Below are 20,078 nucleotides of genomic sequence, written 5' to 3'. Positions count from 1 at the left end.
GAAGCCATTATTAGCACTCTCGACTCCTTCGCTTGACAAGTTCAGTCTATCTCCAAATCTACTGGTTTAATCTCAGAATTGTGTCTCCTTCTGTCCATCTCCATGCCACCATATGGACCAGGTCTGGGCCACCATCATGAAGCTGACGTGGTGTCCTTCCTGGCCTTCTGGCTTCTACTCCTGTCTCTCTACCATCAGTTCACTACACAAGAGCAAGGATGAGTTCTTTTACAATATAGGTTGGATTCTGTCACCTTATGCTTCCAATCCTCAAAAGCAGCCTCCAAATTCTAACCACAGCTTGCCAGGCCCTCAGTATGCTCACAGTACGGCCCTGCCCACATCTGTTTGAGTCTCCCACCACACTCCTTATCACTCTCGACCACATAACCTCACTGGCCTCCTTTCTCTTCTCAGGGTCGAGCTCCTGCTGGCCTTACGGGTCTGGCCCTTTCCACTGCTTTTGTCTTGAATGCTTTGTTAATGATCCTTGTGACACTGGATCTTTCCCGCAATTTCCAGTTTCAGCTCAGATACCATTTCCTCAGAGAGACCTCCTTCCTCCTGAAGGAAGACCTACTTCATCATTTCAAGTAGCCCCATGTCCTACCCCTCAGTCACTGTCTACCAGGTCACCTAATTTTATTGTCTTTACAGTACTTACTGGTACGTTTGTTACGGGGCATCATCAAAAAGACTTGTCTGCCAACTGACCCTTAGCTGAGCCTGGGCCCTGGGAGACGCCTTACCCCTTCCCTGTCCTGGGAATGTAGGCTCCCGCTCCCAGAAACCACACAAGTAGAGGTGACTGAGCCCAGTTAGGGCTCCTTTATAAACCCTCAAGATTTGGCAAGTAGGTGCAGGGATCCATTCATCTTGCAAGTTCCCCTTGCTTCTTAAAACTGCAACCTAGAGTGGTCTGTCTCTTTCTTGGGTCTCTATCTGCCCTCCCCATAAGGGGGCAAGTTTCAGATCCCTCCCGGGAAGCTTCCAAGAGGGCTGTGAGCCAAAACTGTTCAAGTATCTTGTTTATGTGCGTGTTAATCATGTGTTATTCTCCCACTGTACCCCCACCCCACAGCATACTGGAGATTAAACTGCATGAGAGCAAGGGCCTTTGCTGTCCTGGCTGGAGTCTTGCTCCTAAAATATTGATGCTTAAGTGAAAAGAACAACATAAGACGGGGAGATCTGAGTAGAGCTATCTGGACAAAGGTGTCGCCAAGGGAGACTTGGCCGGGCACACAGACTGGTGGGGAGGAACCCTGTGGAGAAGAAGGCAACGGAGATACGTTGCTGGAATGAGGCTTCATATGCATAAGGACGTAAAACACTTAATATGAGGACTGATTTATCTGGAGGACAAGACCCAGTTCTTTCTCACAGGTACAAGACTTCCGTGTCTCCCCTCAGGAATGCTCCCCATTAGCAAAAGGGATGGGCTAATTGTGCCGGACTTGCAAACAACACCTTGGCCAAAAGGAAGTTTCCTGTTTTCTGTTGACTGGCTGTATATGTCAGATGCCCTGAGCACTGGCCCCCGAACTCCCAACATCTGGTTAAGAATTACTGGAGGGCGCCTGGGTGGCTCAGTTCGCTAAGCGTCCGGCTTTGGCTCAGGTCGTGATCTCACAGTTTGTGAGTTCAAGCCCCATGTCGGGCTTGTTTCGGATTCTGTGTCTCCCTCTGTCTCTGCCCTTCCCCCCACACACACTCTGTTTCTGTCTCTCTCAAAAAAAGTAAACGTTAAAAATTTTTTTTTTACTTTTAAAAAAATTAAAAAAATTTTTTTCTAATTTTTAAAAAATTTAAAAAAATTTTTTTTTTAATTTTTAAAAAATTTAAAAAAATTTTTTTAAATTTTTTAAAAAATTAAAAAATTTAAAAAATTGTTTTTAAATTTAAAAAAAAATTAAAAATTAAAAAATTAAAAAAAATTTTTTTAATGTTTATTTATTTTTGAGACGGAGCATGAACAGGGGAGGGTCAGAGAGAGAGAGGGAGACACAGAATCTGAAGCAGGCTCCAGGCTCTGAGCTGTCAGCACAGAGCCCAACGCGGGGCTTGAACTCACGAACCACGAGATCATGACCTGAGCCGAAGTCGGACGCTTAACCGACCGAGCCACCCAGGCGCCCCTAACAAAATTTTTTTCAAGAGCTAATCGTAGCAGAGATAACTGTACCTTTTCCTTAATAGCGCCTTTTAGATGGGACACATGCATAGTTCACCCCGTAATCCAGTTGTTATAGCCAGTCATGTGGGTTTAATAAGTGAATGTCAGGACTGCATTTTAGAAGGAACCTTAAAAATCATGTGGGCCAGCCGCAACCCATATCACAAACGACCCACCCAGCCTGTATTAAAAATGAAGAAAACAACCCCAAGCGTTTGACTAAAACTCTCCTTCCTGATTCCTAATGGAAGACTGTTCCCATGCTTCGTGCCATGAAGATAAAGCCAAAAAATCTTTGCTGTTATCAGTTCCTCTTCCTTCTCTGCCCCAGGAAGGTCCCAAAGTGCCATGTAAGCTGGCACAAACAAAGCATGGTGGGAATCCTTCCTGTGGACGTCGGCCAAACGACTTGAGTGTTTCACTTCAAATTCAGCCAACCCCAAGGAAATTCTTTTCCAAGTTTCTCAGGCCTCGGTCCTTTTTCTTGGTGCACTGAGCCCCACTCTTTCCAAGGCTGCTCAGAATACATCCCCCAGTGAAGGCACAACACATCGGCAGGCTGGTGTAGACAATCCACCCGTGCATATAGTGCATTCTTCATATAGTGTTCATTCTTCCTGCTAAATCCAGCTTTTAGGTTTTCAGACGTGACAACCCCCTGTGTTCTCAGCACTTGTGGTTGTGGGACTATGATAGACACGGCATTAAGAAACATCACCCGCACGCTTCCTTGGTCACCTGCGCAGAATCTTCGGGAGATCGAGGCTTCTCTCTGAGCTCCGGGAAGTGTCTCCTTTCTCCAAGGAAACCCATCAAAGACGAAAGTCCCTCCTCCACAGGTCACCCAAGAAATACGAAGAGAGGCAGGAAAGGAGACGGGAAAGGGAGTCACTGCCGAGTGCATTAGCCACGTGTGTGTTTTCCGAGTGCCCCGCTCCCCGGTGGCCACGTGCCATGACGCTAACACTGAAGGGTGACACTGGAGTGTGTGATGTGCTGGGCTGTCCGATTTGTCAACTCGAAATTATCTGGTGGAAAGGCAGTTGTCTGTCCCTGCCGCCGTCCTCCCCTCCCCTGTACTCAGAACACAGGGATTTCTTATTATCTTCGAGGTCCTTGCTGACTCTTTCTCGTGGTGTTTTGTCTGCTAGAATCTGATTGAAGAGTGTTTCTGTTCCTCCCCCCACAGCACACCGGCAGTCCTGACGCTTTCCTGACATTTCTAAACAACCCAGCCTCTTCTTGCCAACTCCCAGTTGCTCCCTAAACCTTTTTAATCCTGGAGAATGCAAACTAATCTCCAGAGAGGAAGGCGCCAGGCCTGGTCTGGCAGCCAAGCTAGGAATGTCAGAGTGGGGAAAATGATAAATACACCTGCCACAGAGAAAGAGAGAGACACGGCCAGACTCCACACCGCAATAAGGTTATTTAATGTACGGAGATAGGCAGGACACTCTCCAGTACCCTCGAGTGCAAACTGCATGGAGGAGATTTGTTCAGGAAGAAAAATGACAGCTATTAATAATGTGCACAGTCTGGAGGCGGCCATGTTGAGGAAGACAGGCAGATAAGGAGCAGGAATGTTCCTGCGTCCCCTCAGACCACTCTCAGGGTTTCTCTCTTTGATTCGGGGTCGCAGAAATCACTCGTGCCTTGTGAATCACCTCTGCACTGTGGAAGGAGAGGAGTGGCTGCCTCCTTCATAGAAGCAGCTGGATTACGTTCGTATCAGGATGGCCCAGAAGCAAAAGCGTGTCTGTACTCTGTATTTTCATCCCTCCCAGAAGCGGTGTGGGGGGCAAAGCACTGAGTTTTGAGTTACATTTGAATTGGAAAATTGTGAGAATGCTTCCACCATCTTTATTTTTTTTTTGTAATGTTTATTTATTTTTGAGAGAGTGCAAGCAGGGTAGGGGCAGAGAGAGGGGGACAGAGGATCCAAAGCAGGTGTTCTGCACTGTCAGCAGTGAGCCAGGGGCTTGAACTCATGAACCTCGAGATCATGACCTGAGCTGAAGTTGGACGCTCAAACAACCGAGCCATTCCGACGCCCCAGCTGTCTTTCTTTCTTAACTCAATCCATCGTGCCACGACTATGGCCTGATTACATGTTTCCACGTAATTAAGATACAGGCACATGACTTTATGTGTACTTGTGCGAACACACACACACACACACACACACACACACCAATGCAACCTTCTGCTCTTTCAATCAAAGGCAGTATATCTGGGAATAGAGACTTGGAAGGGGGCTCAGGAAACAATCACAGCCTAAATCGCAGAAAAAAAAAAAAATGAAAGATGGAGGTCTGCAAGACTGCCTTCACCAAATCTTTCTAAGATTATAAACTCCTAGAGGGCAGAGACCATATCACTTCCCTCAATTTTAAACCTGAAGATAAGGAGCCATATGTAGTTAGAGAGTTGGGGGAAATTATTTGGATGACAATAACATTGACAAGACAGTTGCAACTGTTAAATGAAATTATGACATAGGCAATTTAGTCAGTTTCTTAGAGCAAAATGAGATTGGTGGATACATAAATGAATAATGACAGACTGAATACTGAGAACTAGACACTTAGGCACCACAGGAATATTGAACTTAAATCAAAAGCCATTCTTTCCTTTTCTATGAATACAGAAAAATCAACTAGAAACTAGACCTTCATATAGAATCAGAGATTCCAGATAGTCTTCTTCTTCTTCTTCTTTTATTTTTATAAAGGAAATATGGCCACAATTCTATCAAATTTACCTGGATTGAAAACAATGTAGCCTAATGAATAATATGTATCCATTCTTTCAAAATGCTGGTCTTACAGCAATATCATAAAAAACAAAATAACCTGATTTCCTATAATCCTTTTTTTAAAAATTTTTTTATGTTTATTTTTTTTTATAATTTTTTTTCAACGTTTATTTATTTTTGGGACAGAGAGAGAGCATGAACGGGGGAGGGGCAGAGAGAGAGGGAGACACAGAATTGGAAACAGGCTCCAGGCTCTGAGCCATCGCCCAGAGCCCGACGCGGGGCTCGAACTCACGGACCGCGAGATCGTGACCTGGCTGAAGTCGGACGCTTAACCGACTGCACCACCCAGGCGCCCCTATGTTTATTTATTTTTGAGAGAGAGAGAGAGAGAGAGAGAGAGAGAGAGAGAGAGAGAGAACAAGCAGGGGAGGGGCAGAGAGAGAGGGAGACACAGAATCCGAAGCAGGCTCCAGGCTCTGAGCTGTCAGCACAGAGTATGACGTGGGGCTCCAACCCACGAACTGTGAGATCATGTCCTGAGCTGAAGTCAGATGCTTAACCAACTGAGCCACCCAGGCACCCCTTCTATAGTAATTTTTATATGGAAAAATCAAAGTATGTCTTAGGTCCCCAAAATTAATTGTGAGTTATTCTGAAGCATACACTATAGCTTTAAGAAATAGATTTTAGGGGTGTCTGGGTGGCTAGGTTGGTTAAGCATCCTACTCTCGATTTCGGCTCAGGTCATGGTCTCACAATTCATGAGTTCAAACCCCATATCGGGCTCCCAGCTGACAGTGTGGAGCCTGCTTGGGATTCTCTCTGTCCCTCTCTCTCTCTGCCCCTTCCCTGCTTGCACGAGCTCTAGCTGTCTCAAAGTAGTTAAATAAACTTAAGAAAAAGAGATAGATTTTATAAAACATTTTGTAATAATATAAATACTAGCCACAGATAAATTTTTCATTTAAAAATTATTTTTCTTTGACATTGAGGCCAATATTTTTCAATGTTATAGCCATAAACCTCAAAGAAAATGTGTGTTACTTTATATTTCTGTTCTAAAGCTAATGGAAGCAGCCACTTGGCCACTGAAATCAACAAACACCAATACCTGATGCAGTATTTTTACAGTTCTTACAAATTCTAGAACCAGACGTTGGGGAGTTTTGATCAATGCTAGACAACAGGAAATTGAACTCTTTCCAGAACTTTCCATCTTTGAACTCTTTCTGAATAGCTTTTACTGAGAAAAAAACAAATCATACTGACTTCATGTAAGAGGAAGGGAAAATCTTGGGAAAATGTATTTAAAATTATAACATTTTCTAAATACATAAAAATTATATTATTCATTATTGTATACAATTACATATCTGTGTATTCAATATGCATTATAGATAAATATATGATAAATAAACATTATGTATATCATATACAATTACTTTGGATAAGATTCATTGTGCTCCCAAGTCAGGCTCAGTGTCTTGTGAGTTTCTGAAAAAGGGAAATAGATCTTGAAAATTATCCAAGAAATGCTATCTTATCATAATAACATTTTATTCCCCATGATCCAGAAAAGATGAAATTCATCACACAGTATGCAGGGCTCTACCTTCGAAAAGTCAGTGAAGATGCTCATGATAACTCTATCTCCTAAGGTGAACCCATGAGATTTCCAAGGCATTGTGTCAGACTTCTGCATTTGTTAAAGAAATATCGGGGCGCCTGGGTGGCGCAGTCGGTTAAGCGTCCGACTTCAGCCAGGTCACGATCTCGCGGTCCGTGAGTTCGAGCCCCGCATCGGGCTCTGGGCTGAGGCTCTGGGCTGATGGCTCAGAGCCTGGAGCCTGTTTCCGATTCTGTGTCTCCCTCTTTCTCTGACCCTCCCCTGTTCATGCTCTGTCTCTCTCTCTGTCCCAAAAATAAATAAACGTTGAAAAAAAAAAAAAAAGAAATATCATGAAGTTCATCAAACTCAACACAGAGTTATTGAGCACTTATGAAACACCCAACCTGAGTACTCAGAACACTCAAAAAAGCCTTAAAAACAAAATTACTCCCCAAATGCTTCAGAATCATCATGATACCTCAGGTATATGTCTAGTGAGACAATATTTAAATGCCCAAACAATATATACTCACCTTACATAAATCTATCTCAGCAATTTAAAAATTAATCAGAAAAAAAAATGTATTTCATTTTTGGTCAACTGAACAGTTCAGTGGCCTTCTGTCTACTGAGACAAAATTTTTTTATAGTCTTTTAATAAAAATATCTTATCCAAGTAAGAGGGACATGGGGTTCACTGCAGGAATGACAGTGCTTCAGGAACTCAGAGCAGATATTAGGAGATCAAATAACTTGTTTTTGATTGATGAAGAATAATGTATTTCAAAAGAATGTGTTAGAATCCCCCTTCCTGTTTTTTCTGTTTCAAATCTGCATACTCCTTAAATCTCCACTGTACTTCTACTAAAGGAATTCTGATCAATGAAATCTTGTGAAAAATAGCACAGCAAATAATATTAAGACAAAATATTTTAACTGAGTCAATGCTTTCTTCTAATAACAAATTTGAATATAAACTTACTTATTCATGTTAAAAATAAAACAAATAATTCTTCATGTATGAAAACATAAGGTTTAAGTAGAAGCCACAACAATCCATACAAACTGTTTGAAACTGACAAAATTTGATCTCACATTGCCCACTACAATAAGCAAGCATTATATGGTTTGGGTTGAAGTTGGTTCCAATTCAATAAAACATCGTTCTATGAAACTTGAGATTATACTGAAATAGTTTATTCAATCCTATATCAAGGTAGAATTATCCTTACTACCATGTTACAGAAGGCAAGAATAAGGATCTGTATGAAATTCATAATTTTATATGACCAGGAACATAATTATAATTATTTTCTATTAAAGGCACAGGTCAACAATTTGAAGACCATTTTTCATATCCAGGTAATACTACAATAACAGCAATTATTTGCCTTGGCCATTACTTGACTCCGACCTGGGGTTATTAATCGCATATTTACTCTCCACTCTCCCTTATGTAAATGTGTTATTTTAAAAGTACAAAAGACCATGTTCAAGCATTTAATTAGAACACAGGCAAATGTTACTTCTCAAGAGTTGCTCCACATTCATAGCTACGTAATCACTTATTTCTGCTACCTTGTTATTGAAGCAGAATGAGTTTGGAATGACAACTGAGAGATTAGGAAAATCTAAGAGAAAACAATAACATAGGAAGGGTCTTTGATGTAACACCCAGAGAAAGAGGCGGGCTATACCACATAAAAATTATTACTTTAACTAAGTCGACATCCTAGGCAAGGAAAATACCCCAGAATCACCTCAATTGGTGTGCTGAGTTGGTAAAACTCTATAATTCCCATTTTATTCATGCTGCTTTTCAATATTGCCAATTTTTCGTAGTATCTATTACTTTATATATTTAGTCCTTTTCTGAAAAAGCGAAAGTATATCTTATATTAAGGATTTTAATCATTTGTATTAGTATAGTACAGACAGCAGCATATATTTGTATATGTGTGTGCATATATATATATATATATATATGTATGTATTTATAAGCATGTGTGTTTATAAGCATAAATCGGTGCTAATGTGTTTCAGTTTTACTAAGTTTCTGAATGGTTTTATTTTCATTCTTATAAAAAGCTCCCTTGGGTGCCTGGGTGGCTCAGTCTGCTAAGCATCCAACTTTGGCTCAGGTCATGATCTCACATTTCGTGAGCTCAAGCCCTGCATCGGGCTCTGACCTGTAAGGGCAGAGCCTGCTTCAGATCCTCTGGTCTCCCTCTCTCTCTGCCCCTCCCCCACTCACGTTTGCTTTCTCTCTCAAAAAGAAATAAACATTAATAAATAAATAAATAAATAAAAGCAAAAAAGCCCCCTTAAAGTAACTGTCTAAGTAGTTGGTTTTAAACATCTACTTAAACTGGAAGAACAACAAAACATTTCACAGGATTTCACAAATGAGAAGTACTTAAATGTCCCAAACATCGGAACCAAATGGCAAGAATCAAAATGTCTAAATGTGTTCTTGAAACCAAAGGGCGAAGTGATAAAGAAAGAACATTAGCCTGTTTATAAGATACCTAGAATCGTTGGATCTTGAGACAGACAGTCCATTTTGCCATAGGAACACTTAAAGAATAAACAAGCAATCACAGAAGCATTATGGAGAGTCAGTTATGTGTTTTAAAATCTATGGTGTAATAACGCTAATTCAATATGAAAATCATCCCAATTAGCCATTTCAGGAAAATGGCAAATTAACCAATCTCTTATTATAGAAAGTGCCATTTTCACAATTTAATAAAACACAAATCCATTATGGCAAATAAGGTTAATGTGGAAAAATGCCATAGAAAGTTTAAAAATGAGACTTTGTAATGTGCTAATGAGTTCTCCTAAAAAACAAAAACAAAAACAAAAACAGTAAGCCATTCTGGCTCTCCTGTGCCATTGTTCTGAAACTAGTCTAGGAAGAAATATAGAGTAATAACATCAAAACAGAAACAAACACTAATTATGAATTCATTTAGACTCATAAACCTCTTTGTGTATTCCTATAAAATATTTCTTTCATCAACAACAAAAATGTGTTGCTCACAGCCCAGGACTTAGAAAGAGGAAGAATAGAAAGATCGTCATGTCTCCTCTGCAGGTGATTACACAGGAAGTATCCTCATACTTGCTATCTTGTTATCTGTTAACTATAATCTCCTAATACACTTTTATGACATGCCCATAGAGCAAAACATATTTCCAGGGCGCCAGCAACGCCGGGATTAACAAAAATAAAAAATAAAAATAAAAACACAGAGGTTAAATTTTAGCTTGGATTAACTTACCAAGATTTTTGCAATCTGAAATAAAGCTATTTTTATGTTGCACCATAAACGTTGTGCTTTATAGTTTAGTGTTGTTTCAAGTTAGAAGAAAGAGGGAAGAATGTCATTTCTCATTGTACTTTGACTCTAAGGTGGAAGTAACTGAATGGAGGAACAGGAGAGATTCAGAGATGTTTGGACAGAAGTTATAACATGGCTTTGTGATAGAATAATTCAAAGGGTAGAGAATGCAAACTCAAAGACAGTTCTAAGGATTTTAGCTGGGAAAACAGGGGAATTGTCTCCAGAACTGAGACGGAAGAAGCAGATGAGAATAAAGATATGTTACCTTTGATCTTCCTGTTTAGTTTGAAGAAACCACTAAGTAGCATCAAACAATTTGGTCCCAAAGACTACACATAAGACTCTCCAAATCATATCTGGGTCTGATGATGAGGGAGAGGTGGTCATTATTAGGTGGAGGTGGCCAACTAAAAAATACATTTATGACTTGTCCATGAGTAACTCAAACCTTTCTTAGCCCCCACGCCTAAGGATTTGATCAGATAATATTAAATAAAATGATCATGTATAACAGTAGGCATTATTTTGTTTATGATGGTGCCGCCTGGTTTTGTTTTCATCGTCCTAGGGTTATTAATCTCCAATCTTAGAAACATATGACAATGGAAGATAATCTAAAGTAATCATACCAAGTTACTGGACCCTTCTGCCATGCAAATAAACAAAGTAAAACTTATTTGGCTTTTGGGGGGACTTTTTTTTCAGTCACTTAGATCATTTTTATCATGATGGTAGCACAATCTTCTAACTAGTTGAATGTACCATACTGGTTGGGAGTGAGGAGGTAATAAAGAAAGAGGGAATTCATGGGTTAGTGGTATATTTTAATTGTTGGAGTCAGCTCTCACCTTCTGTTTTGAATTCTAACTATTTTATCAGGAGATTGCGGGCCTCTAGTAGGTAAAGTACGAGGAAAAGAATATTTGGGAGTGAGTGACATTTTGATATGGATGGTGGATTACCAATGTTAAGTTAGATCTCTGTGTCCCCTCTGGGGCTTTAAAATACCTGTGTTGCTAAGGCCATTCTCCACGTTCCATGTCCATGAATCCTTCAGAGAGCCCCACTATGTTTGCTTGAAAGGGGATTTAGAATCCATAATCTGCTCTTTTTAAGAGATGATGAAACTATGCTCAAAGGCCATATAATAAGTCCAGGATGATTTGGCAAAGTAAAAGCATGGGCCAGGGTCTTTGGTTAAACTCCAGAATATACAGAACTTGTACACTGCCACTTCCAAACTTACCACAAGAAAATAAGCTGAACTAACTGAATATCAGTGACTTTTCTTGAATAACCTGAGACCCGTGGTCTTAGGACAAAATACCAGCCTAGAATCTAAAGAGTCATGCATCTAGAGAGATACAGCTTCTGAGGTGTGTTTACTTGGAACAGAAGCCACTAGAATCTATAGCCATTGGGAACAGTTGAATGACTGTTTCAATAAAAAGGGATTGAGTTCAAAATAGTGTGAAAGTGAGTGATTGTTGGGGGTATCGGTCTAAGGGAGGTCCCACACTCCCCTAAGCTTCCCACTGCAAAACCCCCACCAAGTTCTCATGGTGAGGATTGGAGAATGATCCCGTCACGGCCCAGGCTGGGGGAAGGAAAGAGCAGTAATCTTACAGCCCACACAGATTCGGTGCCCTAACAAAAGGCTAGACCCCAGAAGAAAGGGATTCACCAAGAGCAAACTTGAAACCTTATCCCAGTTCAGGAAGGAATCCTGCCCCCAACTCCTGCCTCCATGTCTTACTTAGGAAACAAAATATATCAGGTAAATAGATTAGGAATGTTGCAATCAGAGAAGGGAGCAGGAGAATGGGGATAAAAATCTACACTCCCCGAGGAGGAACAGAAGCACTGTCGGTCTTCACATCTGAGACTCAGATGTGATGAGGAAATTACAGAATGTCCCTCACTCCTCCAATCCTGCAATGCCAACAAGTATCCAATAAAATAGCGGTGGATGATAACTGAAAGACACTAGTTGAAGGCTTCAACATCCCTGTCAGTAATTGAAAGATCAAGCAGGCAGAAAATCAGTAAGATTATAGATAACCTGAATGACACTATCAATCAACTTGATCTAATTGACATTTATAAAATATTCTATTCAATAGTAGAATACACATTATTCTCAAGCTCCCATGGGATGTTTACCAGGATAGACCATATTCTGTTCCATAAAATGTACCTTAATGAGTTTAAAATGATAGAAATCATACAGAATACGTTCTTAGACCACAATAGAATTAAACTGGAAGTTAAGAAGAGAAAAAGAGCTGGAAACTCCCCATATATCTGGAAATTAAACAACACATGCTGGGGGGAGCCTCAAAGGGATGTAAAAAGTATTTAGAACTAAATGAATGTGGAGACGTACCTTCAAAATTTTTGGAATGCAGCTAATCATATTTAATAATAATATATTTTAGAAAAGAAGATATATCTACAATCAGTAATTTCAGCTTCCACCTTAGTAAACTAGAGAAAGGAGAGCAAATCAAACCTAAGAAAAGCAGGAGAAAGAAAATGAAATTTGGAGCAGAAATCGATAAAATTAAAAGGGGAAAAGAAATTTAAAAGTCAATGAACCCAAATGCTGGCTCTTTGAAAATGGTAAATCTCTGGTTAGGCTAACCAGAAAAAGAGAGAGGGAAAGAGAGAGACAGAGAGAAAAGAGCACTTTCCCATGTCAAGAATTAAGGAAGGGTGGGGGGCGCCTGGGTGGCCCAGTTGGTTGAGCATTCGACTTCGACTCAGGTCATGATCTCATGGCCCGTGGGTTCGAGCCCTGTGTCGGGCTCTGTGTTGACAGCTCGGAGCCTGGAGCCTGCTTTAGATTCTGTGTCTCCCTCTCTGTCTGACCCTCCCCCATTAATGTTTAATGGATAAACATTAAAACATTTTTTAAAATAAAAATGAATTAATAAAAAAGAATTAAGGAAGGGATAGTCACAACTGAGCCAGGATCATAAGGGCATACCACAAACAATTTTATAAATACAAATTTGAGAACTTAGATAAAATGGACTTATTATCTGATGAACCAAAATACGTAAGCAAGGCAGAGACAGGTAACCCGAATAGTTTTATAATATTTATTGAGGATGTTGAAGTAGCAGTTAAAAATCTTCCAAAAAAAGACAACAGTTGGCCCAGATGGTTTCATCAGTTAATTTTTCCAAACACATACATACGAAATAAACTAATTCTACACAACCTTCCCCCCCGCCCCCAGAATAAATGAGGGAGCACCTTACGACTTGCTTTATGAAGACTACATTACCCTAATAACAAAATCAAATAGAGCTATGGCAAGAAAAGAAAGTACAGACCGATTTCTGATGAAGATAGAGACAAAAATCATGGACAAAATATGAGCTAATCTAATCTCACATAACAAAATAAGTCATCACAACCAAGTTGATTTCATTCCTGGAACACAGAGATGGCTCATTATTCAAAATTAAACCAACATAATTCATCAGACTAACAGACAAAACAAGAAAAACAATACGATCGTATCAACATATTCAGAAAGATCATTTGACAAAATTACTTATTGATAATAAAACTGTTAAAAAAACAGGATGAGACGGGACTATCTATAACCTCATAAAAATACAAAAAATACAAAAATCTACAGCTAACAGAATCCTTAAATACAAATGACTGAACACTTTCATGCTAATAGCAGGCCAAAGCAGGGGAGTTGTCTCTTACCACGGCTATTCAACTTCACACTAGAAGTCATAGGTCGTACAAAAAGACAAAAAGAGGTAATAAAACTGTCTTCTGTTGCAGGCAGCATGGTTGTCTATGTAACAAACCCAAGGAACCTGATTTTTTAAAAAAAATTCCTGATAACCTAAGTTCAAACATGTACTAAAGCTCTGTATCTTTACTCTCCCTCCCCACAACATCTTATGTTTGATTTCACAATTTACATTTTACCTTGTGTTAACAAATTTTGTAGTTCAAGTTATTTCAACTTTTGTCTTTTAAATTTCAATAAAAGTTTTCAAGGGCATACAATAGTTCCTCTCCCTGCCCCCCTTCCCACCCCACCCCCCAGGTCTTTTGTCTTCTGAAAAAGCATGAATTTGGAGGATTTTGCATCACCCAATTTCATGACTTATTATAAAGCTACCAGAATCAAGATAGGGTGGTATTGGAAAAAGAAAAGACATTGACAAAGGGAACAGAAGAGAGAGCCCAGAAATGGACCTACACCAATGGAGGCAACTGATTTTCGACAGAGGCACCAGGAGGATGCAATGAAGAGAGGCATCTTTTCAACACATGGGACTAGAACATTCAGATGTCCATATGCAAAAAAAAAAAAAAAAAAATGAGCATAAACACAACTCACTCACAACTTACACGAAAATTAACTAAAAACATGTCTATGATTTAAAGCGTACGATATCAAAAGTCCAGAAGAAAACCTAGGAGAAAAATCTATGTCACCTTTCGCTTAGTGATGAGTTTTCAGATACAACATCAAAGCATGATCCATGAACCACATTGTGAAGATGGACTTCATTATAATTAAAAACGTGTGCTCTGTGGAAATCACTGCCAAAGGACAAGTCGCAGACCAAGAGGATACGTTTGCAAATCGCATATGGGATAAAGAACTCGTATCTGGAATATACACAGCACCTAAAATTCGGCAATAAATAAAATCCATTTGAAAAATGGGCAAATAATCTGAACAGAAAACTCACCATAGAAGATATACAGGTGGTAAGTGAGCCTATGGAAAGATGCTCAACACCATTTGTCATCAGGGAAATGCAAATTAAAACATCGAGATACCATTCCACACCTAGTAAAATGGCTAAAAGAGGGAGGGAGGGAAAATGACAATACCAATTGCTGATGAAAATGAAGAGCAGGAAATCTCATTCATTGCTGGTGGAAATTCAAAACGGTACAGTTCCTTTGGAAAACAGTTTTAGCTTCTTACCAATCTAAATAGAGCCTTACCATACAACCCAGCCATCACTCTTGTAAATATTTATTCAAATTCTTTGAAAACTTATGTCCACAGAGAAAACCTGCACGTAAATGTTTCTTGCAGCTTTATTCATAATTGTCAAACACTGGAATGTAACCATGTAACCAACATGTCTTTCAATAGGTGAATGCAGAGACAAAGTGTGGTGCATTCATTCAATCGGATAACACTCAGCAATAAAGAGGAGTCAGCTACCAAGCCATGTAAAGACAGGGATGGCTGTAACCTGAGTGTTATTAAATGAATAAAGCCAGTTTGAAGAGGCCATCTCATGTAGGATTCCAAGTCGGAACTCTAGAGATGGAAAACAGATCAGTGGTTGCCAAGGTTTGAGGAGGGTTATGGCTAAAGAGGTAAAACACAAAGCATTTTTAGGGCAGCGAAACTATTCTATATGATGCTACCATGGTGGACACACAGTAGCACTCATTTGTTAAAACCCATAGAACTTTTCAGTACAAAGAGTGTATCAGTCAAAGGAATGAGGGCCTCTTGCAGCAAGGGATGGTTCTAGGGTTGGAGCAGAGAATATGGAAGCTGAAGCTGAAGCTTCATGCAGTGCTAGAAATCAAGAGGTGCTAAACACACACGCACGCACATGTACACACACACACACACACACACACACACACCCTGATGACAGTATGTCCAAAGGACACAGGAGCCCACTGAAAAATCTCTTAATGACTAAATCTGGAACAATTTGAGCAACAAAATAAATACTACAGTATTCACTTATAACCCCAAATACAGGGGCGCCTGGGTGGCGCAGTCGGTTAAGCGTCCGACTTCAGCCAGGTCACGATCTCGCGGTCCGCGAGTTCGAGCCCCGCGTCAGGCTCTGGGCTGATGGCTCAGAGCCTGGAGCCTGTTTCCGATTCTGTGTCTCCCTCTCTCTCTGCCCCTCCCCCGTTCATGCTCTGTCTCTCTCTGTCCCAAAAATAAATAAACGTTGAAAAAAAAAATTTTTTTAATAAAAATAAAAAAAAAAAAAACCCAAATACATAGTTAATACCCAGGAGCCCATACTGATATAAGTCCAGGGTAGAATAAATAAATGGAACATAAACACATCTCCCATACAGAAAACTTTGAAATAGTTTTGGTAAATGCTCACCCCATAATTCTCCACCCTTTAGTGTGACCTAGAGCCAACTTTCTCCCAAAGAGGGCATTACGAACAGCAAGCAAGGAGGGGCTTTACAGGGAGGAACCTGGCCAACACTAATTCAGACAAGCGATCAAGATTAATAACCACAGCGTTAAGTCATGCTTTTAACAGGTGCCATGTATCTATCCTCAACGAAAGTTGGTGTAGACCCTCTGTGGTCTTTCTTCCCCAAACCCGCAAACCTTATTTAGCCATGAGAAAAACCAACAGAAAAAAGATAAATTGGGGGACATTCCACAAAGCACCTGCCCAGTAATTCTCAAAACTGTTTAAAGTCTTCAAAAGCAAGGTAAATTTCATAAACTTTCATTCCCAAGGAGCCTATGGAGCACGCTAAACAAATGTAATGTGGGATCCCATATAGGATCCTGGGACAGTAAAAGAACATTCAGGAACAAATAGTGATATTGGAATAAAGTATGAGGTTGGGTTGTAATAATATATCAACACTGGTTCGTTAGTTGCACCAAATGTACCACGGGAAGATTAACAACAGAGGAAACTTGCTGCTGTGTGTAAAGGGACTCTGAAATAGTTTTGCAACTTCACTAAAGTTAAAAAAAAAAAAAGTATAGCATACCACATACCCTGCTAGCTGCCTCAAATCATCTAGGTACTTTTTAAAATATAGCAATGTAACAATCTATAGCTGTTTAGTGTTACGTCGTATTCTTTCCCCCAGTGCTTGGTACATAGCAGTCACTCAATAAATATTTCCTGAATGCGAGCAGAGTGTCCTTTCTTAAGTTCCTGGGCAAAAATATTATTGTAAAGGGGAAAAATGGTACAGACACCAACAATATGGAAACTCTTCATCACTGCATTGCTTGAAAAGCATTCTTTCCAATTCTAACTATTTGAAAACAGAGGAAGAACCAAATTGATCTCTAATAGACGACAGCATGGAAGCCAGAAACCAAGTTCTTTCACAAAACTTTTCTTTTTGGTCCTACGAGAACCACAATAAAAGGCCTGGGACATTTTTAAATGGGAGAAGGCAAAAGAAAAATACACGTGAGCTTACACAATTACACCGTGGAGGGGCTCATGAAGGCTCTTCAATTACAGAATTTATCCTGATCGCTGCTCGGTCTTTTGGCTAAGATCAAGTGTAGAATTCATCCTGGAGTAGAAGAGAATTCCAGATTCTAGAGCTCATGTCTGAGAAACTCTTTCCCCCTCCACTGGAGCTTTTAACACTGCTTTTAACAGGCAGCTGTTTTAACCAAGTGGCTTCAAGTGGCTGAGGTAAATACAGGGGTTATAGGTCTCACCTGCCTCAACAAAGTCCCAATTCACAAGGGTCTAAAAGAATTATCACAGAATCACTGAAAAATTCAAGGCAATAATTCTCACTATGGAGATACATTTCAGGAACATTTGTCCCCAGATTTCTTGTAGACAACAGAATAGTAGCATACTGTTAAGTCTTGCTTAACAATGGCAAATTCATTAAGGGTCTCTATTTTGCCCATCTAGAAAAGATAAGAAAAGGAAAAAGAAAATGACCTACCATATCTTTTCTCCACAATAACATGTGGGAATATTGCCCTTTGGAAGGGGCAGAAGTGGTGAATCTCTTTGTGTTACTAATATATTAGAACAGCTTGCTTCTATTTTAAAATTGGAGATCTCGCTGGGATCTTTTCTCCCATAGTCACCTCCTTTTATCACCCTTCCCTTTATGAGACCAGGATGCAGACAGAATGGAAACAAGCATGAAAGAGAAGAAGAAGAAGAAGAAAAAAAAGAAGAGTTTCCACAATGAGTTAGAAAATCCCCAGTTAATACGGTGTGCTGTATTTTTATTTCCTAGTTATACACTTAAGATGCTCCTGTTTAAACATTTTATGGCTTCCTTTTATAAAGCCCTCTCTCTTTTAGTGGTTAAGTACCTTGAAGCCAAGATCTTACATTAAAGTAGAATCTAATTAGACCTTTCAATTCAGACAAGCTACTGGATTCTTTTAGCTCCATTATAGAAATGTACAGTAAAACCCTTTTTCCTCTCTGTGGTGAAAATAGCAGTTATCTTCAAGGAAAAAAAAAAAAAGAAGGAAAAGACATGAATTAGCCCACCTCAATTTAAGCACAAGGCACAGGTGGGTGACCCTGCCTCTTTGTCCTTCTACATAAGAAGGTTTTCAAATTTTGCTGGAGCCACTGGAAGCAGAGGTGTGGAAAGTGGGTTGTTGCTGCTTTTAAACCCTTAAATGCACCACATTGAAAATGCCTTCACATTGAAAGCATGAAAATTGCAGTAACTACTTCAATAAGCAAGTAGTTTAAATATAATTTCTGGCAGCACATATATATTCACAGGGAAAATGAGTTAAGAAAGACAGTATGCAGTTTCATAAAAAGGAAAACATAGAGTTCTACGTCATCTTGCCAGTGTGCACCCATGAAAGTAATGTCATTTACAAAAAAAAAAAAAAGAGGAAGAATGGGTTATTCACTCGGATTCGTATTACTCATGCCACATGTCCCTTGCTGTCATATAGCCTATGGAACAAGGTGCAGTGACAGGAAGATACCAAGTATGTCCCAATGTATCCTGTTGTGTTGTTAAAAGATGCTGAAATCCTAAAACAAGTTTCTTCCAACAGCACTGCACCAATGTAGATAATCAGACACGCCCGATGTCTATAGCCAACCTCTCGCCAAGCTCTGAAATCCGCAATTAACACAAGGTTTGAACTCAGTGGTAAATATTTGGGCTGGGAAAGTTAGACAGAAAGAAAAAAGAAAAAAAAAACAGGAGGCAAAGGTCCTTTTCACTGTTTGAGGTGGGCTAAAAAAAGTGATACTTTTTTTTAAGATGTCAGGATGCAAAGAGGGAGACTTGGGGATTTAGCAAAAGCACCTTGGGGCGCCTGGGTGGCGCAGTCGGTTAAGCGTCCGACTTCAGCCAGGTCATGATCTCGCGGTCCGTGAGTTCGAGCCCCGCGTCGGGCTCTGGGCTGATGGCTCAGAGCCTGGAGCCTGTTTCCGATTCTGTGTCTCCCTCTCTCTCTGCCCCTCCCCCGTTCATGCTCTGTCTCTCTCTGTCCCAAAAATAAATAAACGTTGAAAAAAAAAATTTTTTTTTAAAAAAAAAGCACCTTTGAGTCCTGATGTGGGGTACACAGTGGCTGAGTGGTATTTACCTCATTTATTCGCTCTGAATTTCAGAGTCCTTATCCACGAGGTGAAAACAAGCATCGCTTGGGGGTTAGCATCCTGGGTACAGCGTTCCATGCAAGATAAGGATTCCTGCGGACCTCACATCCTTCATGTCTCGGGTCACATGATACTGACAGACGTGGTCTCTTTTGGGGGTTGCCTGCTGATGTATCGACCCGGTGCGGAAACAGTATAAATCACATCTTAACAATTCACTTGATCCAAAGATTTGGAGTTTCCTGATATGTACTCAAGGCTTGACTTGGAGCTCAATTTCGCACCTTTTATGTAAGACTTAACTCGTATTATTAATATTGTTATAAGAGTGTCATTTTTTTCACAAAATTCAGCCACACCGCACCTCCTCCTGCTTTTTTCATTGTGATTGCCCCCATCACTATCAATAGAGTGACAAGTTCAGGTGAACGAATGCTATTTTCACCCACTCATTTTCCTGTACTCTCAACATGGGACTGTTTCTAATATTACGTGCAAAGAGAACTGTGTTACATGAGGCTGGTGTAGTGACAAACACTATCATTGTGGATATAGCATTTCTTGGGTTAAGCCAACCTGTTTTCTTTTTCACGTGTTCAGAGGCAGCCCTGTGTGTGCATCACACAAAGCAAGCGACCGAGTGCCTTCGGAGATGTGACAGGATAAGAGAGCACGCACACGTGAGTCTTCTCCACCATGTGTCACAGCAATGCCACCTCTGTGCGTCTGCTAAAGCTGTGGATTCAGAAGGCCACCTGCAGAAAACCCTGCCTTCAGCATGGAATCTTTAAAAGAATCATAAAAAAGCGTGCTTGAGTTTTCA

At 40.1% G+C, this 20,078-nt stretch overlaps 1 long non-coding RNA gene across 2 annotated transcripts in view; it reads right to left on the bottom strand.

Annotated features, from left to right (window-relative positions):
• The window catches only part of LOC123607956, a 132,581-nt gene extending 113,117 nt beyond the window's left edge, over positions 1-19,464 (bottom strand). Inside the window, exons 1-2 of one of the 2 annotated variants that reach the window (XR_006717004.1) lie at positions 19,243-19,464; positions 17,118-17,216 (exon numbers count right to left, since the gene is read on the bottom strand). This is a non-coding gene — a long non-coding RNA (uncharacterized LOC123607956). The remainder of the gene's footprint in view (positions 1-17,117; positions 17,217-19,242) is intronic. The other variant, XR_006717003.1, reaches the window with a different exon arrangement.
• Positions 19,465-20,078: the final 614 nt, after the last annotated feature.

The sequence above is a fragment of the Leopardus geoffroyi genome, chromosome B2 (genome assembly GCF_018350155.1).
Source record: "Leopardus geoffroyi isolate Oge1 chromosome B2, O.geoffroyi_Oge1_pat1.0, whole genome shotgun sequence".
Taxonomy (NCBI): Eukaryota; Metazoa; Chordata; class Mammalia; order Carnivora; family Felidae; genus Leopardus; species Leopardus geoffroyi.
This window is presented reverse-complemented; position numbering and strand designations above follow the sequence as displayed.